Raw genomic sequence first — 12,633 nt, 5'->3', positions numbered from 1 at the left:
ATGAGTGAACTGTACCATTCCAAATTTGAAATGGTATGCACACAAATGCTAAAAAAAAATTATTCATTTTCTCTTTCCTCTCACACACTTTTCATCTCAAATTTGTCTCATGTGTCTCTCTCACTCAACCTCTCATTCTCTTCCTCTCTCACTCACACTCTCAAATCTGTCCTGTGTGCCACGCCTCCATCCATCATGCCGGCAATCTCACAGGGTCGGCCACCTTGTTATGCCTCCACCTCGCCCCGCCGCCTATCTGCCAAGCCTTCATCTTGCCAAGCAACACCCATGTCGCTAGATCTCTCTCTGTCTTCGCCAACTCAAGGTAGTCATCTCTGTCTCTTTTGTGTTCAAGTTAAATAATAAACAATTTAAATAGGTTATTACAATTAATGGTGGTGCTATTTGTAGATGGTACTCATCTTTGGTGGCTTCTCAGGGAACTAGAATTTGCCTATACAAGCATAGGTTGTTGAATTGTCCATGTTGGGCTGTTAGGCATGGTTTTGAAACCTGGACTGTTCATCAAACCGTTAAATGAAGAAGTTCAAGGTTTTTGAAGTCGGACCGAGGTTCAACCATGATGATGTCATAATTAATTTAATAATTATTTAAAATATAATTAAATATATTAAATTAATATAAGTGAAAAATTGACTAAAATAAACAAATAAATATAAAGAACATCTTTCAAATGTATTTTTCATATCACAACTTTCATTATAGTGTTTCAAAAATTAACGCTATATTATCAATTGTTAAACATAATAATAATAATAATAATAAAATTATTTATTTATAATATACTATCAAAGCAAGATTTACATTATAAATTAAATAAATACTTACAACATTGTACACTTTCATGTAAATATGTATAATATTGTACACTTTTTATAAACATATACAATGTGTTTTGTGCATTTTTTTTTAATCTACAATTACATCTACATTGATAGTACAAAGGCACTAAGTAAATTTGTGGGAATTGGTGGGATTTTACAGTACGTATGCTGTATAAGAAATGACTGAATCACATGTAGAATTCTATCTTGTATAAAAAAAAATTACAAACCAAATGAAAGGTAAAGAGGTAGCCACGTGTCCAACTCTTCACATAGGGAAAGGGTAGTGCCTGTCAGCCAATGCCATAGTGATAGACGACTCATTGAAAAAGAAAAAAACTTGGCTTTTGGTTTTGGGTACTAGTGAGTAGTGACTGGTGTCTGGTGATAGAAGAAGAACGCAGGAGCAAAACGGAAAAGAGGAAGAAGAAGGAAAATGCAGATGAGGAAGAAGAAAAAAAGGTTTGTGCTTTTCATTTCATTTTATGTGGATCTATTAGTGTATTTTGGGATTGCAATTTCAAATTTGGGGTTGAGAATGAGAGATAAAAAGACAGAAAATGGCACAAAGTGGCAAAACAACTCAGTTTCACTGGAGATGAACTGATGAATTTTTTTTTTTTTTTTTTGTCTTTTTGAAGCTTTGGTCTAAACCGTGAGACCCAGTCATGGTTCTCGAACCCGGGCAGTTCGATCTCGATTCACACGGTTCACTGAATTTTTGTGTAGAGCAGGTTTTAAGAGGCCAAAATAGGAAATTAATATTATTTTTTAAACATTATAAATAGTAATTACTGTTTACAAACTATATTTTTTACTAGCATCTCGAGTCTAAGAGACTTGATTTTGGGCCAAAAAATTGAGTTTTTGAGGGTCGATTTTTAGAGTCTGATCCGTCTGATGTGGCATCTTTTTCACGTGGCATCTACCTGGAAATCAAGTCTTTAAGACTCGATTTATATCTTATATCTAGTCTTTCTTTCTTATTTTCTGTTCTTCGTCTTTCTCCTTACTACCTCTCGATCTGCTTCTTTCTTCCTCCACTTCTTTCTTCCTCCACGCTGATCTGCACAAGCCCAGCCGCCGACCCACACTGACACACGTGGCCACGCGACCCAGGCCGCAACCCACGCTGCGACCCAAGCTGCCGCGCGCCTAGGCAGACGTGGATCTGGGCTTGCTCACCTTGGGTTTTTTTTTTTTTTTTTGTGGTGGGTTTTGCTCAGTCATGATCTTCTACAAACCCATGGTGGTTGGTGGATTTTGACGTGGGATAGGCAAAATGTGGGTTTTGGTGGTTGTTGTGTATTTCTGGGAATGGATTGTAAAAGACTTAGATTTTTTTTTTTTTTTTTGGCTTGAAAATCGAGTCTCAAAAACTCGATTTCTAGGTGGACGCCACGTGGAAAAAATGTCACATCAGACGGAATCAGACCATAAAAATCAACCCTCAAAGACTCGATTTATAGGCCCAAAATCGAGTCTTTTAGACTCGAGATGCTAGTAAAAAATATAGTTTGTAAACAATAACTACTAATTATAATGTTTGGGAATTATTGCTAATTTCCCATTTTGTCCGTTTTAAGAGTAAAAGAATCGTTTTAGTGGACGGTTTCTAGTTAACCAGGTCGAACCGTACAATCCGATTCAGATTTCAAAACCATGCTGCTAAGGTGCTTGGAATTGGAGCTAAAAATTTGTTCGATGATAGTTCTTTGAAGGGGAGTGAAAATGTGTGGTGGTTGTGGTGGAGGCTGTTGGTTGGTGGCCGTTGGTTGTGGTGGTGGGTGATGACCGTTGCTTGTGTTTGTCATTATATATGTACTATATATTATTTTCACGTATTGAATTGAAGAATTGAACATGTGATGTTGGATGTACTGTAAAATGGTGTGTTAAATTAATAAAATATCCTTTTTGATGTGTTAAAATGGCATAGTTTTGCAACAGCTAATGTTGATGCTCTTAGAGGAAGCTTAGGACAAAAATCATAACAACGTCCACAATCTTGAATCCTCCGAAACCCCATCCCCCAGAACACCTTATGTTACTAGGTGGTTGAGCCAACAAGATTCAAACTTTGTAACTATATAGATACACCAGCTCATTACAATGAAAATCTTGAAGATGGACGCTTTCAAGAAAAGGTTTTAAGGTGGATAGTGTTTGATTTTTATGTTATGTTTTTTAATTAAAAAAAATTCTAATGGTAAAGCTAGAGGTGGGTTTCAGCTGTTTAAGAGCATTCACATCAAACATGCCAAAAAATATAGCATTTAGCATCTCAAAACACTACTTTATCAATTTTGACACTCCACTTTATAATACACCCAACATCAAAGATTCTATTTTTTTTACCACATCATTAAAATATTATTTATTTATTATGATTCATTTTTATTCTCCATGCGACATATCTTTCTCTCTCTCTTTCTCTGTGTGTGTCTCTCTTCTCCAAGCAAAAACAACCAACCCACCCCTCATGGACACCACCAGACACCACCCACTCAATGTCACCACCCAAGCCACCACCCACTCAATGTCACCACCCAAGCCACCACCCACAACAAACCCACAACCAACCACTGAATCAATCAACCCACACCCACCAAAGAAAGATTTCACCAGAGAGAGATCAAGAAGCGGAGGCGAGCGCAGAAGCAATCCATGGCCTCAACACCCAACAACCCACAGCCTCAACACATGACGCAACCCACAGCCTCAACCCACAACATAACCCACAACAAACCACTACAACCAACCACCGGATCAATCAACCCCACACACACAACCCAAAGCCACCCCAATCAACTCACACCCAGACCTAGCAAAACCACCCAAGGCTACCAAAACCCACCTACAACCCAAACCTGATTCTACGACCTAGACCCGATCAAGTGGTAAAATTGCCAACTTTTGAACCTCAGGTAGGCAACTTAAGATTGAGTCTAACCATATGTGGGTAATCTATAATTAATCCAAATTCAAAAGTGCATGTGTTTGTGCATATTCGAAGTAGATCTTGGTTTTGTTTTCCACTACCACTACAAAAAAGTGGTTCTACAACAAAGTTTTTTTCCTAGCAGTATAGGAGACCTAAAATAGTGCTTTTAGAAACTGCCACAATAAATTGACCTATTACAGTAGTTTAAGACCAGTGCTTTTTAAACTACTACTATAGATACCCTACTGCGGCACTTTAAGAAACTGCCACAATTGGTAGAGCTATTATCTACGTTTTAAAACCGCCGCTACAACATAAAAAGTCTCATTTTTTTCATTTATTTGTAAAACATATTACAACAAAAAAATGACATATGGGATGAAATTAAAAAATATGTTTAAAATACAAGTTTAAGTTAAAATTTGTTTGTTAAATTACTCTTATGAATATGTGGCCTCGCACACTTGTATTTTAATCATATTTTTTAACATGATCTAATGCTACACATTTGGTTAATAGCATTAGATCATGTTTATCATTGTGTAATTCACTAAAATTATGAACTCAATCCCAAAAAGAAGAGTAATTAGAAAGTTGTTAGTATCGGTCATTAAGGTAAACATTACAAAGGGCTTTTTGTTGAAAAAAAAAAGGTTTTACTATTCTTGAAATTTACTGAAATTGATTAAAAGATGATCCCAAAAAATTAACACAATGAGAAAATTTAAATAAATTATTATGTGCAATTTGTTTATATCAGGTGAGAACTTGATTAATGTTAAAGATGATTGAATTTCTTCTTCTTCTTTTTTTAATTGAACATATCTATTATTAGTAGTCTTTATTATTTTATTTTAAAGGTTGTCTTTAATTGCTAGGTTGGTTCCACTAATACAATTTAGGTAATTAAGTGTCTTAAAGACTTAGGTTGACCACACACCAAACACCATTATTAGAAGAGTCATTCTTATATCAAACTCAAGGCTAATAGACAATATTTAGACTCACTTCTACCTTACACTTTTGTCTTACTCTTATCCCTTTGTTTTCCTTTACATTTCTTTGAACTTGTTTATTTGCGAGTTGGACTTTTTTTTTAAAACACAATTTATACTTATATCACCTTTTATTATGTTTTCCTTTTATTATAACCTTGTTCTTTACACGTTAGATTTCTTTTTTAAAAATGTTGCTAAAATTATGTTGATAACCTAAAAGGTCTCAATTATCTCCTTTATATGTATATAATAGTACAAAAAAATGCACACATGAGATGAATTTAAAAAATATGTTTAAAATAAATGTGTGTGTTTACAAATATATTTATGTTAAACAAATTTTGACAAATAATTGAATGCAAATTGATATTTTTATAGTTTGATGTTACTCATGATATTATTTAGTCTTTTTGTTTTGCTTTTCTTTTTTTCTTTTTTTCTTTTTTTTTTTTGGTTTATTCTCCAAATCGATGAGAAATGTGGAAGAGACTAAAGACAGATGATTGCAAATCAAGAAGAAAGAGATAAAGAACTTCAAGTCTAAGAGAGATAGTCACAAATACAAAAGAAGCAATCTTCAAAGGGCAAGCCTGTCTTACCTTTAAATGAAGGTCAATGATTAAAGATGATCCCAAAAAATTATAACCTTGTTATTATTTATAACCTTGTTCTTTACATGTTAGATTTTGTCTATAAAAAAATGTTGCTAAAATTATGTTTATAAGCTAAAAGGTCTCAATTATCTCTTTTATATGTATATAATAGTACAAAAAAATGCACACATGAGATGAATTTAAAAAGTATGTTTAAAATAAATGTGTATGTTTACAAATATATTTACGTTAAACAAATTTTGACAAATAATTGAATGCAAATTGATATTTTTATAGTCTGATGTTACTCATGATATTATTTAGTCTTTTTGTTTTGCTTTTTTTTTTTTTTTTTTTGGTTTATTCTCCAAATCGATGAGAATGTGGAAGAGACTAAAGACAGATGTTTGCAAATCAAGAAGAAAGAGATAAAGAACTTCAAGTCTAAGAGAGACAGTCACAAATACAAAAGAAGCAATCTTCAAAGGGCAAGCCTGTTTTTAACTTTAAATGAAGGTCAATGATTTTTCTTCTTTTTAATTCGAACATGGTGTCTATATATATGCATTATGTTAATCCATCTGTTTGTTTATTTTATTTGGAAGATCAACTTTATGAATAGAAAAAGTTGTTGCATGTACTGTGTTTAGTAAAATTTCTCTTAAAAAGGTAATTTGTAATCCTTATTCAATTTATTAGAGTGCTACAATCTTCTCTATATGTGGTAATTTGTAAACTTTTTTATTTAACCAAAATTGAGGTAAATTTCTTGTATAGGTTTTTAGTTTTGCTATAAGGCTCAACTTTGTTGAGATATTTATCAGGAAGTGTGGTTTGTGAGTTTCTTATTCATTTGCTTATTACTAACAAAATTCTATTACAATTATATTATAATACATGTACAATGTACGGGACTCTGTCAGGGTACATTTTGCTAGCTTCTGGCCGTAATTCACAGTTCACCCACCTATATCATACAAATCGCGACAATTGGCCTCACTTACCAAGCTGGGCAGGTGGTTTCAACCATTATAAGTTCAGTAATACTGCCTGTATACTCTCTTACTCTCTCCCCTCTCTTTTTATTTTTTTTTTTCATTTTTTCTTTTTAATGTAACTTAGTAAAAAAAGAATTTAATCCCATGAATGGTTTCTTTAGACCAACTGGAGGAAGATCATGCTCAGCATTATATGGCCGTTAATACCACGTATGATGTTGTTGTTGTTCAGCTTCACACGAAAGGTCAGATATGAGCTTTCTTTTTAATTAAATGGTTTATAATGTATAGTTTTTGTTCTAAGTGGTAATAATAAAATTATAAAAGTATATTAGATTATAAAATGTGTTTATAATGTATCTTTGTATATTAAAATTTTAAACTTGTACATAAACATAAACTTATTTCTTCAAGCATACCAAGGAATTAAATAATTCTTTACATTTATCCCATCTATGTGTATTTTTGGAATTATGAAAGTTGCTACTTATAGTTATATAGTTATACGTTAAAAAACATTTTATAATATTTGTGTCAATTTTTTAAAAGGTAGCCAATTATTTCTCTCTTTTTTGAGACATTTTTTCTAATAAAGGGATGTATTATGAATTGAGGTATATTTGATGTGATTAAGGATAGTGTATAAATTCTTAGCCTGGTAAGTTTTTCCCTTTTTAAATTTAACATTCTACTTTAATGTTTTTTCTTTCTTGCATTTATTTTCCTTTTATCCTCCTTTTTTATTTTTAAATTAGGATTACTTTTTTTTGAAGTCATAGTGAAGTATGTGTAAAGAAAAAAGTCACAGTGAATTAAAAATTGGGTTTTTGCCTCAGGGTACAATCGCATCTTAAAGCAATGCTTACTACTTCCTTCAAAAAAATAATAATAATAAAAAATAATAAAAAAAAAAAAAGCAATGCTTACTCTGCTTTAATCTGTACTTAAATAGTTACCTCCCCAAAAACAATAACTCTGATTTATACTCTCTTTCAACAAATATGTTTATGTGTGGTGTGGATCTATGGTATGTTTTCCACTTTCTTCTAATTTGTCATGATTTATGCTATGTTTCCTATAATTAGGTAATCCACTCTCTCGAATGATTGACATCATCTGAATTTATTTGTTTTATTCAAATGTTGCATGCTTAAGAAGGAAGCAAGTCTTGCCGGGAGACTCCTTGTTAGAAAATGGCTAGGTAGTACAAGTGGAGGCTAATCAATTAGATTATGTGGATTTTGCCGCTGAACACTTTCATAAGCTCATACCCTAACTCCAAACCAAAAGTGTGATTGAATTGGACATTTGCATATGGTCAAAAAAGTAATTATTGGACCTAGCCCAAATGAAAAATCCCATCTCCACTCTGACCAAAAGTTAGCAGTTTCTTTCTTTCTTTTTTTATTAGATCATGGCATTGAATTTTTCATTTCTGAAGCAGTCTGTGTGTGTTGCTTTCTTTAATCTTTTTATCATGGTCTTGGTGGCAACAAATCTATCTATATAAATCTAAAAGCTGAAGAATCTACAATTAATTCTGCTTTTCTCTCAATATGCCACATCAGATCCACACATTTCTTTTTTTCTTTTTCTTTTTCTTTTTTATCCCTTCCTTTTGCAATCAATGTTTTTCTCTTCTTTCAGCTTGCCATTTCCTATCACCTTTCATTAACACAAAAAAAAAAAAAAAAAATTTCCCATTCACTTCAAACTTTTCCAATTCAAAGTGCGATTGGATACTGCTTATCTTACTAAAAACTGAAAACAATAAAAAAAAAATTCCAGATTACTATTCACACCAAAACGCTGCTTATTTGCCAATTTGCATTGTTCATGGGATGCGCTGGTTTAAAAAAAATAAAATTAAAAAAAAAAAAGCTAAAAGCGCAAAACGTAGCCGTGGACGTGGGATATAAACGCTCACTCAATCTCTTCTCCCTCAATTAATTTTTCCCATTTACTCCACCAAACCGTACTCTCATTTATTTTGTTTTCAATTAAAACTAATTGAGCATTAATTAAGCTCTTCCTCAAATATGTGTCTCTTGATTATTGGAGATTCTTCCTATTCTTGATCAAGAGGTTTTTAAAATGTTTAATTGTTGTCTTTTGGAAATAAAACGCCCATTGATTTAGAAAACAGTCGTGGAGAAGTAGTCTACCCAAAATCATGATGGTAAATGGGCATGAAACACCGTAGTGAGTCCCAATTCAGTGATGTTACGATGCTTTCTCTTTGCCTTGTCATTTAGTTTTGTTGTTTTTGGACAAGTTGACTGATGATGTATGCCTTTATTGGCAAAAAATTGTATGAACTTATTTTGGGTCAAGTTTGTTGGACCGATACTCACCAAGATATGGAAAGCACTTTGAACCCAATAGCCAATACACGTAGAGTAGAGTAGTTTGGATATCTACCATAAAGGCGAAAATATGGAGACTACATGTTGAGATGGTGAGATGGCAGACGGCTGATCAAGAAAACAGTTGTGGAGAAGTAGTCTACCCAAAATCGTGATGGCAAATGGGCGTGAAACATCATAGTGAGTCCCAATTCAGTGATGCTACAATGTTTTCTCTCTTCCTTGTCATTTTTTCTGGTGTTTTTGGACAGGCTGACTGATGATGTATGCCTTTATTGGCCAAAAATTGTATGAACTTATGATCTACAAACTCGCCACCTTCATCGCTTTGAAACACACAAATTTTTGCATTAAATTGACATTCCACATTTTTACAAAATAGATCAAAGCAACTAAACAGACCAGACTTCTTTTTCATTGGAAAGAACCACGTAAAATTGGTAAAATCATCAATAAATATAGCATAATAACGAAAATTTTCTCTTGAAAGAGTTGGAGCAGGTCCCCAAAGATCACAGTGAATTTTTTAGAAAGAGGTTTTATTTCATTCTCATTAGGCAAAAATGGTAGCTTACATGATTTTCCCATTTGACAACTTGCGCGCACCAAAGAAAATTTAGATTTAGAGACAAAAGAGATGAGCTGTCTAGAATTCAAGTGATCAACACTCCTCTTGTGTGGGTGACCAAGTCGATAGTGCCAACAATTTTTATCAACACGCCAGAATCGATGAGAAAACAGAGTTGTTGGTCCTCTATCAATAGCATAGAGTCCACCTCTTTTACTCCCTTTCGCTATTATTTGGTTGGTTGTCCTGTCCTTTATCACAAAACCAAGCCCATCAAATTCAAAAATAAGATTATTTGGTTGGTTGTCCTGTCCTTTATCACAAAACCAAGCCCATCAAATTCAAAAATAAGAGGATAATCAATAGTAAGTTTACTAACAGAGAGCAAATCTTTCTTAATATCAGGAACTAAAAGCACATCTTTCAAATGAATAGAGGATGAACCAATACCAATAGTTGTCTGATTAATATGTGTGATAGGTAAAGTATGACCATTGCCAACCATAACACCATCGGTACCATAACATAGTCTAAATTCTTGATGTTACTTGTAATATAGTCTAAATTCTTGTAATATTTGCATAACATCATCTATTGTAATATTTGCATCAATTTTTAAAATGGTGGCCAATACATCTTTTAGTTGAGTCATTTTTCCAAATAAAGAGACATATTGTATAATGAATTTAATAAATTTGTAGAGTATTGTGTAAGAAAAAAAATGATTTGAAAAATAAAATTTTAAACTTGTACATAAACATAAACGTATATCTTCAAACATATGAAGGAATTAAATAATTCTTTACATTTATCCCATCTATGTATATTTCTGGTATTATGAAAGTTGCTACTTATATTTATATAGTTATAAGTTGAAAAACATTTTATAATATTTGTGTCAATTTTTTAAAAAGGTAGGCAATTATTTTTGTTTTTGTTGAGACATTTTTTCTAATAAAGGGATGTATTATAAATTGAGGCATGTTTGATGTGATTAGGGATAGTGTATAAATTCTAAACCTGGTAAGTTTTTCCCTTTTTAAATTTCACATTCTATTTTAGTGTTTTTTTCTTTCTTGAGTTTATTTTCCTTTTATCCCCCTTTTTTATTTTCAAATTTGGATTATTTTTTATTGAAGTCATAGTGAAGTATGTGAAAGAAAAAAGTTACAGTGAATTAGAAATTGGGTTTTTGCCTTAGGGTACAATCGCATCTTAAAGCAATGCTTGCGACTTCCTTAAAAAATAAACAAAAAAAAAAAAAAATGCTTACTCTACTTTAATCTATACTTAAATTGTTACCTCTCCAAAAACAAAACTCTGGTTTATCCTTACTTTTTTTTCAATAAATATGCTCAAATGTGGTGTGGATCTATGGTATATTTTCCTCTTTCTTCTAATTTTCCATGATCTATGCTATGTTTCCCACAATTAGGTAATCCGCTCTCTCATATGGTTGACTTCATTTGAATTTATTTGTCTTATTCAAATGTTGCATACTTAAGAAGGAAGCAAATCTTATTGGGAGACTTCTTGTTAGAAAATGGCTACGTAGTACAAGTGGAGTCTAATCAATTAGATTATGTGGATTTTGCTGCTGAAAACTTTCATAAGCCCATACCCTAACTTTGAACCTAAAGTATGATTGTATTGGACATTGCATAGGGATCAAAAGAGCAATTCTTGGACCTAGACCAAATGAAAAATCCCATCTCCACTCTAACCAAAAGTTAGCTGCATACTCCCAAATTCGTGTTTAGAACAGATTTACAACAGCATCAAGGATTTACATCTTTCTTTCTTTCCTTTTTTCATAGGTCATGGCATTGAATGTTTCATTTCTCTACCAACATAACGAACTCATAATTTCTGAAGCAATATGTGTGTATTGCTTTCACGAAGCTTATTATCATGGTCTTCGTGGCAAGAAATATATATATATATATATATATATATATATATATATATATATATATATATATATATATATCCAAAAGCTAAAGCATCGACAATTAATTATGCTCTTCTCTCGAGATGCCACATTAGATCTACACATTTTTTTCCTTTTCTCTTTTTTTTTTTTTTTTTTTTTTTTTATATCCCTTCCTTTTGCAATCAATGTTTTACTCTTCTTTCAACTTCTCATTTCCTATCACCTTCCGTTAACAAAAAGAAAAAATCCTCATTCACTTCAAACTTTTCCAATTCAATCTCTTGAATGACTAGCATCATCTGAATTTATTGTCTTATTCAAATGTTGCAATCTTAAGAAGGAAGCAACTTAGTGGGGGCTCTTTGTTAGAAAATAACTAGGTTGTACAAGTGGAGGCTAATCCATTAGATTTTACGGCTTTGTTTTCTAACACATTCTTAAATCCATACCCTAACTCCATACCTAAAGTAAAATTGAATTGGACCTTTGCATACCGGTCAAAAAGCAATTCAAATGTTGCATACGGGTCATTTCATTAAAAAAAAAAAGAAAAAAAAAAAAAGCAATTCTTGGACCTAAACAAAATGGCAACTCCGATCTCCGTTCCAACCAAAAGTTAGCTGCATACTCCCAAATCCGTGCCTAGGACAAATTTGCACCAGCACCAAGAATTGACATCTCTCTTCTCTCTCTTTGTTTTTTTAGATCATGGCATCAAATTTTTAATTTCTCTGCTAGCATAAGGAACTTGTAACTTCTAAAGTAGTCTGTGTGTGTTGCTTTCATGAAGCTTATTATCATGGTCTTAGTGGCCACTAATATATATAAAACACAGTATACTATAAAACCATTTAGCTAAAAAGAATAATACAAATGGGAATGTTTTTAATTGTGGGTTTCAGTTAGCTCAACTGATAAAGTCTTTAATTATTGAATAAGAGCTCTGGAGTTCAATTCCCGCTTACATCAAAAACTAATTGGTGTCTTAGTCTGATGATAAAAAACTATCCGCAGGAGCGGCCGCCATAGATTGAAACTCTCTAAAAAAAGTAATTTAAATATTCCCTTTCTTAAAAAAAAAAAAAAAAAAAAATTTGATTCCATGATAATAAGATTATTGTTGACCATGGTTTATAGTGTTCCCAAAGGACCCCCATAGGTAGGGGTGTGTGCGGGTCGAATTGGGCAGGTAAAAATCAATATTCTATCCAATCCGCCACTAGTGAGTTGGGAAAATTTCAATCAACAACCGACCCACTAAAATCTAAATCCAGTAGATTGGTTACAAATTTTGGTGGTTTCAACTCGATGGGTTAGGAGGGTTGGGCAGGTTGACATTATTCTTTTGGTAAACTACCGAGTATATATACTTACATACAAGGATAACC

Source organism: Castanea sativa, chromosome 5 (genome assembly GCF_040712315.1).
Source record: "Castanea sativa cultivar Marrone di Chiusa Pesio chromosome 5, ASM4071231v1".
Classification (NCBI taxonomy): domain Eukaryota; kingdom Viridiplantae; phylum Streptophyta; class Magnoliopsida; order Fagales; family Fagaceae; genus Castanea; species Castanea sativa.
Note: the sequence above shows the minus strand (reverse complement) of the source record.